A 15,392-nucleotide genomic window follows, 5' to 3' on the forward strand; every position below is an offset into this window, starting at 1 on the left:
ACTGCTTTTTCTGTTTCAGTCTCTGCTGCAACAATAAATATGCCTGCTATAGAATGTGACTGATTTTAACCCACATGGTGCCAACGTGTTGAGTGGGAAGTGGGTGAGGGGGAGCCACAGTGGACTTGGGCTGCATATGTGGCTGGCTGATGGTTGTAGGATTTGATACTTTAGAAAAATAAAACCATGCTAAGGCTCCAGCATAGACACCGTTTTTAGTACCCTGGGTGGGGAGTGTTAAAAACTGAGCAGATGTCAGAAGAGAGCTAGTACCCAGAAAAAAGTTGTTTAAATAGGGAGATTTACAGCAGTATTATAACACAGTGCATAAGACTTATTGGTAGAGTTCCCTATTGTGGCATTTTCAGGCTGGCTGTTGGTAGACCTTTCCTTTACATCATTTCCAATATGGCTGTATGTAGGGGGGTTTTGGGTAATCTCAAATCTACAGTTCATGGCTACCCAGAAAAATTTCCTCCTGGTCAGATCACATACATGGGTTCTAATGTACTTGTCATGGTGTCTGGGATGCTTTGTAGAAAACTGTCCTCAGTGTGGTGGTATCATTTGCAAAAATGCAGTCTAGATGCTCAGAGTACGGACAGGTAGTGAGAGCATTACTGGATGTCCGGTTCTTGTTCCTTGCCTTCAGGTACTTCAGCTGGAGACAATTCGTGTGAAGCAATGTAGTAAGGAGTAGCAGTGGGAGGACTACTAGAATCAGAATAATTAGGAATGCATCCATATAAACTCACTGCAAAGTAGAATTACTTCTCTTCCAAAGAGGATTAATTACCGTGACTCAATGCCAAATAATTCTATTTTTTAAAAAATTGTGTGCCCACAAGGAACTTTAATGTGAAGAAACTAAAGTTAATTCAACGTAACATTCCAGTACAGATAAGTGCTTAGATGCTGTGGTCATCTCCTGGTTTTTTTCTGCAATGATATTGTGGGAGTTATCTAGCTGCCCACCTCCACTCTTCTCATTCATTGTATTCATCAGCTAATCTGGGCCTCTCCTCATTGACTTTTATTTGAGTTTCCAGTCTCCTCTTTGGTTATTCTGTGTGTGTCTCAGTTCTCCTCCACAGTCTCTCCAGTTTCCCACTTTGTCTAGGCACCTTCATAAAGTAATTCTTCAGTCAATACCAGTTGCTCACAGTTACAGTTATATCCATGATAAACTGCAAGTCAGTGTTTTGTGTATATTAATAATTATATCAAGTCTTTAGAAAGTTCTTCTTACCATCCAGATATTTTTTCTGCCAATAGATTCTATTCTGCTTGTAACTAAAGACCTAATTTAAATGTTAGATAGCTTCTTATTTTCAGGAATCTTGGAAAGGGGCATTGGCTGCTTCCCATGGTTTCTTAATAAACATTTAAAAAATGCTAACAATGGCTAAACCTTAACATCTTAGTGCTACAGAAGCTGTGCATGATCATTGGTAAGGTGAAGCTTCCTTTTAAATATAATTAATAAAGCATATAAGACATATGCTTTATCATTTTTATCTGTTTTCCTGTTTGTAGGAAAGTCATAACATCAGGGGAGGGGCAGGATATCAGCAGCAAGAACAAAAACCATTGTATCTTAATCAGTTTTGCAGAAATAACAGGTTTTCAAACCGATTCTCCTACTGTTTTGACAGAGCACTTTCACAGAATATAAATGACATTTTAATGTAGCAAGAGGAAAAACACCAGTTTCACTCTTCCATATAGGAAATGGTAATTATGATCTAATTGTAATATGTAGCCAAGAACTGATTTGAAATATAATAAGAAAAACTTCCTGGCATTTAGACTGATGTCCTTGTTATAGCTGGATGGTCAGTTACCAGTGTGTGTCTATGTCACAGGTGGACAGGCTCGGTGCTCTGGAAATGCTCTGAATGAAGTTCAGACAGGACCCTCTTGTAGTGTGTCTCCCTTCAGGGCACACTCTCATTACAACAAGCCGCCTTGGCTTCAGTGCCTCCAGGGTCTGACCTTGGAGCATTCAGCACCCTTTTTTCATGCCATGAGCTCCTTGCAGTGAGTCTACCTGAATAGGACACCCAGAGAAGCCTTACGTGCCCCACATAGGGACCATGAATCTCCAATTTCAAAGTCAGCAGTTGTAAAACAGAAGGATGTATTAGTCATCTGGAACATAGCTAGACCAGTTCTTGTTAGCACAGAAGGTAGGAACGTTCAGCAAAGTCCATCTTGAAGGGGGATCCAGAGCCCTGTGGCCTCTCCCTTGAGTCCCAAACCAGGAGACTGACTAGCCTTCAGCAGCCCACCCTCAGTCATGCCCAGTTGCCCTTCCTCCATCCTTTGTCTCTTTCCCAGACAAACAGGTCACCTAGTCTCCACCTCTTTCTTTTCTCCAACTCTCAGCTGGCTGGCTTTTGCAGAGGAGCCCCCGCTGTCAGTTGCCAGGATACAGAGTGTCCAGTTATTGTCTATGGGCAGGCAGCTAGAGGCAGTCAGACCTTCCCTCTAGGATCTCTGCAATGATCACATACCCTTGTCCTACTGTGACACTGCACCCCATATTCTTCACAGTGATATTATTATATGATATGATATGAGTATGGCATAATTATGATGTATTTTATGCAATATGAGTCATGTCAGGTGTCATTGGAAAAGTTATGATTTGCTGAATATGATTATCCTATTTGTATATATGTATCATTTTTGTGTCTGAAGTTATGAATGTTGACTATGTAACTGTATTTCAAATGTAGTTACAGCTGGGTAACACACACTAGACAAGATGCTTTCATTCTAGATAGTGGGTGGGGAAGGGCCTATTCAGGGCAATGGGCCATTAGGAAAAAAACAATAGGGCTTAGGAGGAGCTTATCTCCTACCTCGTGAGCCTTCCTGACATCGCTCCAGACAGCCTCCAAGTAGTGGCTGCTATGATTCTACAAGGACATGTGATGAGACCACATGTTTCTAGACTCCATCTTGGGATGTCAGTATTTTTCCACAGACTGGTCTGGGAACCAAGCGTTGGGAACAAAGAGTTGCTGCCATATGCAAAAGCTACAAGAAGCAGGGAGTGACTTCATCTGGGACTCTTCTCTACCCACACAGGGAAACACCCGAGGAACAGAGACTGAACTGGGGGAAGTGCTGGACTCAGGCTAAAGAGATTTTTAGCCTGTGAATGAAACACCTGGGGATTCCAAGCTGTAAAGCAAGTGCAGCTTGCCCCTTAAGAATCTGAAGCTGCTTATATCATCTCTTAGGGTGCTATTCATATCCAATCTATTTAGTATATTAAGCTTAGTTTGCATTTTTTGTTTATTTGCTAGGTAATCTGCTTTGATCTGTTTGCTGTCACTTAAAATCTATCTTTTGTAGATAATAAACTTGTTTTTGCTTTATCTAAACCAGTGAGTTGGAGTGAAGTGTGTGGGAATCACGACTCAGAAGCAAAGGCTGTTGCATATTCCTCTCCACATTGAGGGAGGGGGCGAATTTTATGAGCTTACGCTGAACAGTTCCCTGTGCACTGCAAGACAGTATAATTTTGGGTTTATACCCCAGAGGGGTGCATGTCTGAGGAGCTGTGAGTTGCCTTCGCTGTAGCCTCCCTATGCAGGGGCTGGTCAGAGAGCCTGCATGTAACTGCAGCTGGGTGTGTCCCTATCTGTATGTATGCTGGTGAAAGTGCAGGCTGGAGGGCTTTGCAGCTTGTCACAATAGTACAGTGTGAGAGGGAGCCCAGGTTGGTGGGCCAGGGGGCTCAGTGGTACCCCAGTTCCAGATGGCACCCTGTGGGGAACTCGTCACACCCACCACCTAGATACTTATGCAATACATAGGGGAAACTGAGGCACACACAGTATTCATACAAAGCATTAAGAAAATTCCCACTTTGTCACAGTCTACAAATGTGTTACATCAATGACATGGTTCAGCTAAAAGTACTTTTCAAAACTAAATGTCTGTTACAAATTCTGTGAAGGGGATGCTCACCTGATGAGCGTCTCCTTGCAGCTGGGTGTGCTGCTGCGTCCTTTTCCTGCTCTTGGAACTTCTATAAGTTGTTGATCTTGCTTGGTTGGTCTTCAATGGCTCAGCTGCCACACAGTCAAAATCAACCCCTTCTGGAGTAGCAAAGAGTCTAACAAATGAACAGTCTACCTGCCCTCACTAAGATCTTCATCCCTGGCTCTGTGTTCTATAAATTCAGTCCTTCACTTAGACTTCCAGACAAGCCCTGTGTCCTTCTTTGGGTTTATACCACTTTACCTGTGGCCTGAGAAGAGCTCGAGCCCACCTCTTACTCCGTGGTCCATCCCATGGACCCTATAAACAGCAGCCATGTACTGTTCAATTCCGTTTCTTGCTGCCACTTTCCTGGGCTACTTTATCTTAATCCTTATCCCCGGATCAACAGTCTCAGGTACCTCTCTTCCTACTAATTTAGTTATGCAAGTGCGGCCAGAGATAAACTATGGCTAAGCCTCACACTCCCTTGGCCAAAGAGGGAGCACCCACCAGACTCTTCTGGTCCCAGCCAGGGACTGCCCTGCTAAGGCCCTGCAACTCCCTTTATCTGGGCCTTCTGGGCTCTGATTGGGTGTTGCTAGACCTTCTAGCCCTTGGAGTACCAGGTCTGTTTAGTTTCCCAGATGGCTACTCCAGAAAGGCCTCTCTAGGCAGGCTTGGAGGACTCACTTTTGCTGTTCTTTTGTTCCACACTGCTGATTCCTAAGGTCAGAAGTAGTAGAAACATTGGGCCTTCTCTAGGGAATGACAGAGGCCAGGTACATGCAGTCCCAAATATAAAACTGCAAGCATAAAGAAACACCCCCCAAAATAGCAGCATGCCATATTATTTGTATCATTTTCCAAAAAGGCAGATCATAGTATTCAAATACACACTCTGTATTTTGATAAGCCCCTGCTATTGTAAGGGTAGGACCCTTTAAAGTCATGACTACACTAGGGATTTTACAAAAACATTCCAGCAACTTCTGCCCATGCTAGTAACCTTAGTGTATCTAGGCCAAGTTGGTGGTGACTGAAAGTTATTACCATCTGAAAGATGCTTGGTGGCCTCTTATTAGTCTCTGTTAAGTTTCTAGAGGACAAGTGACTACTGCACAAAAGCACCACCAACAATGGCCACTATGTTGGCAGGATTGGCAGAGAAGCTAAGGATGAGAGCATGGAGAGTGTCTTATCCTCTCACTGACAGACGTGGTCCCTCCATGGTAAGTTAGCATAGGCAAGCATTGACTATTATATTATTATTATTTTATTATTATTAAAATAGCTCCATAAATGTAGATATGTGTACAAAAACAGGATCCTGGCCTTGAAGAGCTTACAATCTAACTGCAACTAACTATGCTGTACCTGTTTTATGGTTCTATGAAGGATTTCAAGTTTCATAATGATCAAGCTAGCACCTTTCACACCCACAAAATCCACACGGTTGTGGTTGTGTGTATTGGTTTGCTTGTTATTTCAAATTGGGACCTACATATACAAAATTACTGTCCATTTATTCTTAGACATCCAGGGCTTGATCCTCAGCTGCACCAAGCTAACACTTGGCAAAGTGGTGGGGGAAGCAGACATGATTTGAAGTCACCTTTCCACCTCTCCTAGTCTCATGGTTGGCTGGCACTAGTTAGAGATGCCACAGAACCATTCTAACCTACAGTGGCTGGATCGAACTTCCTAGAGACCATTCTGCTAGCACAGGATCACCAGAGTACAGAATGCTCCAGCCCAATACCTTCAACCTCTGTAATAGCCCTCTTCCCATGCCGGAATGTTTCATACATGGATGTGGTGAAAGCGGGGAGAAATGGGTCACATAGAACTAACTACACATGCTTTGGACAACCAAGGAATTCCCCTACTTCTGGGGAATCCTCAGTTGTCTCTCTAAGATAGCTTTAAGTCCCATTGCACCACTGGAATGGTCCAAAGGAGTCTTAGCGAAAGCCAGTGAACAGGCCCTTATTGTCCAACTTACCCCAAATTTAAAAGGAACTGTGGCCAATGAGAGCTGCGGGGGCAAAGCCTACCTTAGCCCCGCCAACTGGGAGCCGCCCAAGGTAAGCGGATCCAGGGGCTACGCACGCTGCCCCCTCCGTGCGCCACTCCTGGAAGCGGCCAGCATGTCCCTGTGGCCCCTGGGAGGCGGAGAGGGCTAGGGGGCTCTGCACGCTGTCCTTGCCTGCAGGCCCTGTCCCCACAACTCCCTTTGGCCGTATTTCCCAGCTAATGAGAGATGCAGAGTTGGCGCTTGGGGTGCGGGCAGCGCATGAAGACCCCTGCCCTCCCGCCCCCCAGGGGCCGCAGGGACATGCTTCCTGCTTCTGGGAGTGGCACAGGACCAGGGCAGGCAGGGACCCTGCCTTAACCCCGCTGCACCACCAGATTTTTAGCAGCCTGAAATCTCCCAGATTGGCTTCAATAGCCTCTGGGAGACAGAGCCCGATTCTGGGAGACTCCCGGTAAAACCAGGTTGGCAAACCTACCCACAAGTAATGACCTTAAGTGTTCAGGACCTCCAGTTTAGGTCACTTTATATCTCATTGGTAAGAAAGCACCTACAGCAGCACAGTTTTCCACCTTCTTCCTCAGCAACGTGTTGGAGAGGACCTCTACTAAGTCTCCAACGCTGCTTCCTGCAGCATCCCATTCAAGTGCTGCCAGAGTCAACCCTACTACATCGTCATTGAAGCTGTTGTGCTCCACACAGCACAGAAGACTGTGGTAGTAGAGCTGATTAGAGGGTCGCGCCCTTAATTCGTTCAGCCCTATTACTAGCTGATCCTCGATTCCGCAACCTAGAGCTGATCAGTACTGTGAACGAAGACAAACGTGAACTTGGTTATGAGGAAACTTTAAACAATTATATCCTACTCTAAGTGTCTATTTTACTAAGATTTACTTCTTAATTATTCTAACATAATTTTTGCTTATTTTTACATGCTTTATTATTTACTTTTAAACCCAATATTTTTTGTAAAAAGAAAAAAGCTCGTTCACCATAAACAGTTTTTGGATTTTTTTCTGATCCACCATCTTTGTTAGTCAAGCATCTTAGATACTGTCTCTCCAGTTAGCTGCGGAAAGTACTGCTATTGGTAATCTAACTACTGTAATTGTACTGCAGAGAGACTGAGTTTCTAATTTTAAAAAGTGCTGATATTCTAGTGGTTTATTCCCTGGAGGAACATTATATGATTGCATACACAGGCATATTAAGTAGAGCACTAGATACTGAAGAACTAAATTTAATACTGTTTTCATAAATTTAATTGAAGGGCTGATTTTTGTGCATCTTAAATATTTTTTCAATTTAAACAAAATTCACAGTTGGATAAAAAGCAATGTGTGAAATGGTAATACATATTTGATTATGTTTTTTAAAGAAATGAAAATAATTAATTACGAGATTTATACCAGTTCTGTTTTTAACTGTTACCAGTGGATTATCTTCTGAAACTGATTATTTCTGCTGGATCTAGAGTTTTCAAAACCCTTTCATCTTTGGCCTTACAATTTGTAAAGTTCACTTTTTATTTGGAAAGACAACTGAATCGGGTTTTACATTTTACAAAATTGATAGCCTGCAGGTGTAACACTATGAAAAACAGTGGGTGTTATTTATAATATATTGGGTGTTAAATGATGGAACTCTGGATCTCATAGCATATGTAACTCATGTGAACAAATTCCTAACTTATGGCAAAGATATCTCCTTTATGTAGATTATTTTTACATAGGGAATGAATTACTCTTGAGCTTCATCTTGCAGAACAGCCTTCTAATGAGTGAGAATTGCTGTGAAGGAGTTGCTGGGGGTTTTGTCCCGTTAGACTAATGGAACCTTACATCTCAGGATTAGCTGGTGACCAAGAGCATCTGTACACCTGCTCCTTCCCCCAATGGAAAAATGGTAAAAAAATTCTGTGAGTTGAATCACATGGTGTCTCCACTCTCTGATATGGGTCATTCCTGTATAGGGAGGATGGGATCATACGTGACCTAACAGACCCGACCTGCAAGATCTTAGCTTTTCCATTCATTAGCTATAGATAGTCCGATATGGAAGTCTAGTACCAAGACATCAGACAGTTCTGTGTATAGTGTTCACAAAAATACTAGTGTAAGGCTAAAATATTTTACATCATCTTTGACCCATGTCATTAACTGAATCCAGGACTGTAGCTGTTGAAAGGCTGTGCCTCCTCACTTCACAGAACTTTATAAGTATTTATTATGATGCATAAACTTTTACAGTATTAGCAAAAATAAAAGACCAAATTCTAAAATCCTTTCTCAGGCCGTAGGCAAAACTCTCATTGAAATCACTGTGACTTTTGTGAGAGGCAGGACTTCACAATTTGACTCACCATATATGTCATTGTACATTGATCACTGTTATGGTGGATGTAGGTGTTCTGATCACCATCTGCCACATCAACTGATTTTCTTGAAATGTTCCATGTGCTTCGACAACTCTATTAACTTTATGGAAATCTTGCTTTCCAAACACTTTCAATCGCACTTGAAATGTTTCTGCATATAATGGTGCCTGCAACTGTGCACATATTACACATGGACGTCTAATGTATGCACATTGGCAGGGGGAAGTGGTTCTGCAACCCTGTGCTCTAGGTGGCAATGCCATTCACTGAAATCACACCAAAGGGGAGGCTGGGCCAAACCTGTGTGAGTCTCACTCCTCCCAGCAATTCCCAAAAACTTAAAACAAAAAATCCAGCGTGCCTTTGCTGATACGTTATCATCATAGTCAAAGGCTAACTTGTAGCGGTGGTTTTTGACCCATAAATACTACTGACTAGTTGTGAGTTTACTCTGGTCTTTTGCAGAATGTATTCTGCTGGAACACACAGGCAGAGCTGTAGAGGAAAAAATATTTTTGTAATTAAAATAGAAAGTAATCCTATGGAAATTTTAGCTTTTAGAATGCTGGGCTCTTCCATCTGTGTTATTCACTTGACTGGAAAATGGAGAATTGCTGTAATGTCATAATAAGGATTGAGAATGACTTATTATGGTTATAGGTCTTATATATAAATGGTTTATAGATACTACTATCAGGTTTTGCTGCTGTGCATCATAACTTTATTACATGCTAGAGCATAAATACTCTATAAATACGGTTGCTAACATATAATTGGAAAAAGGCAGAGGGATTTAGGACCAGATTTCCAAAGGTATTTTAGGAATCTAAGGATGCAGATAGGATCCTAGTGGGGTGTTAAAAAGTGCTTAAGGGAGTTAGGCACGTAAATTCCATTGACTTCAATAAGTCTTTCCACTTCCAGAAGATCAGGGAAGAAAGTCTTCATTCACAAACTAGGGGTATCACCTTTTAAGCTATCACATTGATGTGAAAGACTGGTGAAGAGATTGGGACCTTTCATGAGAAGATACAGATGAAGGAATTTTCAGCAGGGACTTAATGCAAGGACTAACTAGTCCAACAACAATCAAATGTACGAACCAAAGAATTATGCTGAAGATAGCATGAAGCCAATTTCATCTGAACTTTTGTAAGAGGCACTGAATCAGGGAGAGACAGATACAAGAACTGTTCCCCAGTCCCAAGAGGATGTACTGGTGCTCAGTTACCTGTGGTGAGATGAAAGTGTCTAGCACAACACAGAGACAGTGTCATTGGAGTGTTTAGAAGTAAACTGGTATATTGTGGGTAGTGGTGAAAGAAGACCAAAATAATTAGATTGCAATTTTTTCTGGGCAGGGCTCTGTCTAATGGGTGGCCTGTACAGCATTGAACATGTTATCAGCACCCAGTAAGGGCCTGGATCCAAAGCACATTGAAGTTGATAGGAGCCTTTTCATTGACTTTGATGGGTGAAATGTAGGGCTGGTAGGGACCTCAAAAAGTCATCAAGTCCAGCCCTTTGTGCTGAGGTAAGATCAAGTAACCCTAGATTGTCCCTGAAAGGTGTTGGTGTAACCTGTTCTTAAAAACCTCCAACAACTGGGATTTAACAAGCTCCCTTTGAAGCGTATTCTGGTTCTTATCTATCCTTATAGTTAGCAAGTTTCCAATATCTAACCTAAATCGCCTTTGCTGCAGAGTAGGCTGATTACTTCTTGTCCTACCTTCTGTGGATATGGAGAACACCTGATCACCATCCCTTATAACAGCACTTAACATATTTGAAGAGGACTATCAGGTCTTCTTTTCTCAAGACTAAACATACCATACCATACATGTGGTGGTAGGACCTATTTAGTCTTAATCCACTCCTTCCATTTCCCTAGAAACACATAAAAGGATTTTCCATGGGGAAAGGTCCATCCACAGGGAATGTAGTTTTAATCATCCTATCACAAGAGCTAAGATTTCAAATAGGTAAACCATCAGTTAGGCTTTGATTCTCCTCTTGTCTTCAATATTATAAGTGAGAGGAGAATCAGCTCTTTAATTCTGTGTGTACAGCAAACTTTAATCATCTACCATATTGATTCTTCAGACTGCACTGCTGGTTTTTCCAAGTCAGCTACTTGGAAAGTCTCATGATGATCTCCCTTATGCTAGTTTTACATCAATATAGCTCTATTAACTTCAGGGGAGTTACTTCTGATTTACACCAGTGTGAGATAAGAATCATGTGCAGAGTCTCTGCCTAGAAGAATTTACAATCGAAGGGGCAGATTCTACCCCCTTTATTCACACTGATGGGATACTATTCACAATGAGTAAAGACAGGAGAATCTGGCCCTAAATGAAGACCTGGAGCACAAGAGGAGATGAAAACCACAGGGAAGTGCTGACAGAGGAAATACCAGCGTGATAACAATAACATCATGTGGTCATTTAGAGAAGTTTTATTTGCTTGTTAACTTTTTTTTTTAAATAAAGACTAATAGCTAACATATGCCCCTCTGTTTGTACACGTCCTTTTTTACTCCGTGACTTTACTAACAATGAAAGAGACTGTTCTGTCCTTGTGATTTTCCACTTAGGTAGCAAGGCCCAAATATTCCAAAAATCCACATTACTGATGTTAATTAACTGTTTCTGCTCTCAGGAAAAGAGAGCTGAATGCAAACTGGTGCATGCAGCACTGAGACAGGCAGACCCATATTGGCGCACCAGAGGATTTCAGCGCTCCATTTTACTAAATTTGAGAATTCCTTTTAAATTTGATCTCTGAAACTGTGTTTTCTGCAGTGTATATCTGCCACCAGGAGCAGGAGCTTGCTACTGGGCCTTAAAAATTATAGATTGTTTTCCTTCCAGAGAGAGATCTCTTGAAGTAGACAATAATTTCTTTGAAAGTTTTGGACCACCATGGGCTTTAAAAAACAACCTGCTCCAACACCCTTCATACTCTGGCCAGTAAATGATGGGCTAGAAACATTGCCATTTAATTAGCATATGATAACAATGTTAAGGGTTTTCCTTTTATTATATAAATTTAGTACAATTTATAAAACTTCACAAACTTTTCAGCTGTTACAAAATCTTACACATTCATCAGCTCCATAAAATACTATGTGCCATCATGCACAGGGAAGTAAAGCTTGTACCTATGAACATAAAAACCTATCATTAGGTGAAAATATTCAAACACAGTCATTAATCTTTAGCCTGCATGAGTCAGAAACATTCATGGAGTTGAAAACTCAAATAGTATTTCTGCAGTGAAAGGAGTAGTTAAATGGTTAATTTATTTTTAGACAAAGTGCAAGACCATCTAATATTGCAAAAATATACATTGAATTTGAGGTAATTTATGATGTTTTAATATATTTTGATTGTTTTTAATCTGTGCTTTAACATTTCTGTTTTAATAGTTCGTCTTGGATCAAACAGGGTATTGGGCAAGTCACAGTTCAGCACTTCAAAAAATTAGAAGGGAATGAATGCCTTCTAATTCTTTAAAAAGAAAAGGAGTACTTGTGGCACCTTAGAGACTAACAAATTTATTAGAGCATAAGCTTTCGTGAGCTACAGCTCACTTCATCGGATGCATCGTAATGCATCCGATGAAGTGAGCTGTAGCTCACGAAAGCTTATGCTCTAATAAATTTGTTAGTCTCTAAGGTGCCACAAGTACTCCTTTTCTTTTTGCGAATACAGACTAACACGGCTGCTACTCTGAAACTTCTAATTCTTTATGTTCTGAATTGCCCTCCATCTTGCCCTAGCATTAGATATGCAATTACTCTATATTATTCTGTAAACTGTATTTTCTGCTTCACTGATCTACTGAACCAGGTAGATAGAATCAAGTTAATGCCATTGCAAACAGAGAGAGAGAAAATCCATCATTAGAAAATGTAACAGTGAAACTGAGCCACCCATGTGAAAATGAAACAAATATGAATTACACAATTGCTAACAATACTCATTGTTGATATGTTTCTCTTTGCAGGTTCACACAAGTCCATTATCAATGCAGTGGATCAGCCAATACATCAAGATGGCTTTTTTAAAATCTGTTTTTCTCTCTGCCACAGTAACTGGCTAATCTTGCAAAATGCTTGCAACACCCACTGACTTCAATGGGAGTTGAAGGCATTTATCATCTTGCAGAAAGTGCTCTGCACCTCAAAGGATTAGATCATCTGTCTGCAAAAACTGGGTATGGATTATTGGATTATTTATGGATTTTTGTTCACAGATGCATTCAATGCTGAAATAGTTACCATAGGGACAACCACATCTTGTATGACTCCAGTGCTCATGATGCAGATCCCAGAGCATGACAACTATATTGTTCACATACACACTTTGCAGCACATTTGTCCCTTTCGGTAAACTAAAACCAGCAATTTCATGTGTACTGCTGACATCTGGTGGCTAAAGCAGTTGCAGCAATTATACACATTCCTAACAGTAGATATGCCTTCAATTAGTCAGCTACAGATTGGCTGATTTTATGTTAACCCCTCCTCCCCCTCCCAAAATACCTTTACTCAAAATGGAGACTCTGAATCAAATGTTAAGTCTGGATGGTAAACACTTGCAGGTTTTTTGTTTTGGTTTCATTCAGTCAGAAAGATGGAGGGTTAAAAGATTTAGGGCCCAACGTTGCAGACTCTTACTCACATAAATAGGCCTTTCACGCACACAAGGCATATGTCATAGGTTGCACGGGCTGATTTTTTTAGGGGCACTTCTGGCTCAACTCCTCTCACTAAAGGTTTTTTTTTACCCCTTTAAAGGCACCCCACATCATAAGCTGGGACCAGGAGCCAAAACACCAATGCAGCCCATCACCTCCCCAGGACAGCTTTGGGGATAGGGGTTCCTAGGACAGGCATATGTCCAGCTCCAGCCCTACTCCTGGATTTCCATTAATTTCAAAGGGCCTGCTTGAGTATGCATTGCAAAATTAGGTCCTTATTTCCTGAATCAGTTTGGAATTTGAAATGCTACCCTGGCCCAACAAAAATAAATGGTAAAACAATGGTGTGGAACCTTGTCCGGGGGGGGGAACAGCCCCACAAATATACCCTCCAATCAGAATGCCTGAAAATGTATGTGTATTTGTGTGAGTGTATGAGAGTGAGTAAGGGGGAGATCAGAGATGAGAACATCCTTACCCCTCCTATTTCTATCTCTCCCTATGATTACACCAGTGTTGTAAGCAAGAGAGTCGCATCCCGCTTATGTTTTTGGTGTTGGCTCCATAAGATTCTGGAGAGAAATACTGAAATATAAAATCAGCCTTCATAACTATTCCATTTTGGTTCTTAGGGATTTCTTTCCTGCAGCCATGGGATTTTTCCAATTACTATAGTTGGAGCTGCAGTGAAGACTCTGTTTAAATTTAGAGTAGCAGCCGTGTTAGTCTGTATTCGCAAAAAGAAAAGGAGTACTTGTGGCACCTTAGAGACTAACACATTTATTTGAGCATAAGCTTTCGTGAGCTACAGCTCACTTCATCGAATGCATCCGATGAAGTGAGCTGTAGCTCACGAAAGCTTATGCTCAAATAAATGTGTTAGTCTCTAAGGTGCCACAAGTACTCCCTTTCTTTCTGTTTAAATTATTATGGTTCAGATACCAGGTTACACTGCAAATTAACACTAGTAGTTTCTGCAAGATTTATTTATTTTTTTTGCACCATCCTTGGCCACACACTGTCATAAAGAACTTCTCTCCTAAATTATACAAATTACCTGGACGCACATCTTAGCAGTCAGGGCATACAAGCAAAACATATATCTCCAGCCAATCATTTACAGCAACAGCAACTTAAACAAAATTTCAAGTATCAGGGGGTAGCTGTGTTAGTCTGTACCCACAAAAACAACAAGGAGTCCGATGGCACCTTAAAGACTAACAGATTTATTTGGGCATAAGCTTTCATGGGTGAAAAACCCACTTCTTCAGATGCATGGAGTGGAAATTACAGATGCAGGCATTGTTATACTTACAAATGAAGAGAAGGGAGTTACCTCACAAGTGGAGAACCAGAGTTGACAGGGCCAATACAATCAGGGTGGATGTATTTCACTCCCCAAAACAAAATGGTATTCTAAAAGCAGGCAGATGACAGACTCATGAGGCAGTATGGGGAAGCTCACACACATACCTGGTCAAAAATTTTCATTGGACAAAAAATGCGGCTTTTATCTAAAAGGAAATTTCTGCATGAAATGGCTATTTTTTAAGAAATTGGTTGAGTTTCTCCTGGAAAACAAAGAACCGCAAACTCCAGCAACCAAAACCTGAAACATTTCAGTTAGTCAGACTAGTTTCCACTAAAATAAAAAAATGTTGCTCAATTGCCCCAAAGTTTTTGGCTTTATGTTGCTGAAAACTAATTTGTTAAAAATAGTTTTCTGTTGCCAAAACCCAGGGAAGAAAAGTTTTGCAGTGAAAACCTGAACGATTTTGTAGAAAAGTTTCAACCCAATGATTTTCTCCCCAGTGAGTTTCAATGAAGTCACACAAATGAGGGTCATTCTTGTCAGTTGCCAGCTTGTACAGATCAAGGAGTGACTGGTTCACATTCTTTTCCAGGTGCAAGGCACACTCCATTGCTGTCAACCCATTCTCTTACATTTTTCACAGAGAAAGAAATCACTTCCCAACCAGCTCTGTTGCCCACCTTTCTGTAACACAGGTAAATAGTCAAGTTCAGCCTCCAGGCCTGTGGACTTGGAATGTGGACAAGCCCTTGATTTCATCTGAAAATATTTTAAATTAAAACAAATTATAAATCACAATCCAGTTTGACAGCTTCCCCAATTATTTTACAAATAACACTTCTGTAGCAGGTTTCAGAGTAGCAGCCGTGTTAGTCTGTATTCGCAAAAAGAAAAGGAGGACTTGTGGCACCTTGGAGACTAACAAATTTATTAGAGCATAAGCTTTGGTGAGCTACAGCTCACTT

This window comes from Dermochelys coriacea, chromosome 11, assembly GCF_009764565.3.
Source record: "Dermochelys coriacea isolate rDerCor1 chromosome 11, rDerCor1.pri.v4, whole genome shotgun sequence".
Lineage (NCBI taxonomy): Eukaryota > Metazoa > Chordata > Testudines > Dermochelyidae > Dermochelys > Dermochelys coriacea.